This window comes from Protomyctophum parallelum (assembly GCF_964188405.1).
Source record: "Protomyctophum parallelum genome assembly, chromosome: 21".
Classification (NCBI taxonomy): domain Eukaryota; kingdom Metazoa; phylum Chordata; class Actinopteri; order Myctophiformes; family Myctophidae; genus Protomyctophum; species Protomyctophum parallelum.
In genome coordinates this window covers 42,490,498-42,493,145 of record NC_139713.1, presented here as the reverse complement: position 1 = coordinate 42,493,145, position 2,648 = coordinate 42,490,498, and the positions used below count along the sequence as shown (strand labels likewise).

Genomic DNA, 2,648 nt, shown 5'->3' with positions numbered 1-2,648 from the left:
TCTCTGTTGGTGAGCCCTGGAGCACCAGGTGGAGCAGGAGCAGGAACAGGAGGAGGTCTCAGGAGGTCACAGGCAGCAGAGATTCCCTCCTCGTGTCTTGAAAAAACACCACGTGTCACTTCAACGCATTCTGAAATGAAACAACAAAAATAATCTTTCTTTTTATACGGCCGCTAGAGGAGCGATATGCGTCTCAGTGGCTGTATGCGGCCGCTAGAGGAGTGATATGAGGCTGTATGAGGCCGCTATAGAGGAGTGATATGAGGCTGTATGATGCCGCTATAGAGGAGTGATATGAGGCTGTATGAGGCCGCTATAGAGGAGTGATATGAGGCTGTATGAGGCCGCTATAGAGGAGTGATATGAGGCTGTATGAGGCCGCTATAGAGGAGTGATATGAGGCTGTATGAGGCCGCTAGAGGAGTGATATGAGGCTGTATGAGGCCGCTAGAGGAGCGATATGAGGCTGTATGAGGCCGCTAGAGGAGCGATATGAGGCTGTATGCGGCCGCTAGAGGAGTGATATGAGGCTGTATGAGGCCGCTATAGAGGAGTGATGTGAGGCTGTATGAGGCCGCTATAGAGGAGCGATATGAGGCTGTATGAGGCCGCTAGAGGAGCGATATGAGGCTGTATGCGGCCGCTAGAGGAGTGATATGAGGCTGTATGAGGCCGCTATAGAGGAGTGATATGAGGCTGTATGAGGCCGCTAGAGGAGTGATATGAGGCTGTATGAGGCCGCTATAGAGGAGTGATATGGGGCTGTATGAGGCCGCTAGAGGAGTGATATGAGGCTGTATGAGGCCGCTAGAGGAGTGATATGAGGCTGTATGAGGCCGCTAGAGGAGTGATATGAGGCTGTATGAGGCCGCTATAGAGGAGTGATATGAGGCTGTATGAGGCCGCTATAGAGGAGTGATATGAGGCTGTATGAGGCCGCTAGAGGAGCGATATGAGGCTGTATGAGGCCGCTATAGAGGAGTGATATGAGGCTGTATGAGGCCGCTATAGAGGAGTGATATGGGGCTGTATGAGGCCGCTAGAGGAGTGATATGAGGCTGTATGAGGCCGCTAGAGGAGTGATATGAGGCTGTATGAGGCCGCTATAGAGGAGTGATATGAGGCTGTATGAGGCCGCTATAGAGGAGTGATATGAGGCTGTATGAGGCCGCTAGAGGAGCGATATGAGGCCGCTAGAGGAGCGATATGAGGCCGCTAGAGGAGTGATATGAGGCTGTATGGGGCCGCTAGAGGAGTGATATGAGGCTGTATGCGGCCGCTATAGAGGAGTGATATGAGGCTGTATGAGGCCGCTAGAGGAGCGATATGAGGCTGTATGCGGCCGCTATAGAGGAGTGATATGAGGCTGTATGGGGCCGCTAGAGGAGTGATATGAGGCTGTATGCGGCCGCTATAGAGGAGTGATATGAGGCTGTATGAGGCCGCTAGAGGAGCGATATGAGGCTGTATGAGGCCGCTATAGAGGAGCGATATGAGGCTGTATGAGGCCACTAGGGGAGCGATATGCGGCCGCTAGAGGAGCGATATGTGTCTCAGCGGCTGTAGGCTAGAGGCGGGATCAACACAAGACTGATGACATATTGAAGCTGTGCCACAGCGCAAATGTAAACACAACCTAACAGGAACTCTAAATTAGTATGGAGATATCAGACTTTTGGGTTCATCGTTTCTGTTTGAGAGACCAGATGGAGGTAGGAGGAGAACCCAATACTGCCTCCATCTGGCGGAGTCAGGTTAACAACATAATACAGTTGTGTACCAGGTGTGTACCAGGTGTGTACCAGGTGAGTACCAGGTGTGTACCAGGTGTGTACCAGGTGTGTACCAGGTGTGTACCAGGTGTGTACCAATCTTCATACATGTAGGTGAAACCGTTGTGGGGCTTCAAGCACAAACATTTGTAGGCGGGGGGGGGGGGCACTATTGAGTCATCATGCCACGCCCCTTTTGTGAGACGATTGGAATACGTACTTTTCCACCTCTTGTGATGTGTGTGCAAAAAGCTGTGCAACTTTTAGAGTACCTTTAGCGCCTCAAAAACAAAAACGCTTTTTATTAGTGCAACGAATAATCTTTTGTGATTTCAATAGAGCTTCTCACTGGTGCAGTGACAAAGGCAGATTTACCTCCAAACTCAGGTGTCTTGTTGGGCTCAGAGTCCCAGCATATCTGCATGAATAGATTTACCTGCAAACTCAGGTCTCTTGTTGGGCTCAGAGTCCCAGCATCTCTGCATGAGCTCCACCAGCTCATCTAATCCAGCTGCTTTCTGGACATCGATTTTACAAAGATCTGGTCTCGCTCCCCTTGTGCCAATTTGGAACTCCAACAAGGACCGGTCCATCCCTACATAAAATACAGGAACATTTACATTGTGTGTGTGTGTGTGTGTGTGTGTGTGTGTGTGTGTGTGTGTGTGTGTGTGTGTGTGTGTGTGTCTGTGTGTGTGTGTGTGTGTGTGTGTGTGTGTGTGTGTGTGTGTGTGTGTGTGTGTGTCTGTGTGCGTGCGTGCGTGCATGCAGATAGTTTACCAGCTGCATAGGGACTACTCTCTCCAGTGAGAATGGTCCAGAGAAGTATGCCGTAGCTAATAAAAAGACGGGAAACATCCAAGCATTAGAAAGAGG

At 50.5% G+C, this 2,648-nt stretch overlaps 1 long non-coding RNA gene across 1 annotated transcript in view; it reads right to left on the bottom strand.

The window, feature by feature from the left end:
• Positions 1-2,332, bottom strand: part of LOC310878553 — a 6,719-nt gene extending 4,387 nt beyond the window's left edge. The window contains exons 1-2 of the long non-coding RNA XR_014570902.1: positions 2,209-2,332; positions 1-130 (exon numbers count right to left, since the gene is read on the bottom strand). The exon at positions 1-130 is cut by the window's left edge and continues 14 nt beyond it. This is a non-coding gene — a long non-coding RNA (uncharacterized lncRNA). The remainder of the gene's footprint in view (positions 131-2,208) is intronic.
• Positions 2,333-2,648: the final 316 nt, after the last annotated feature.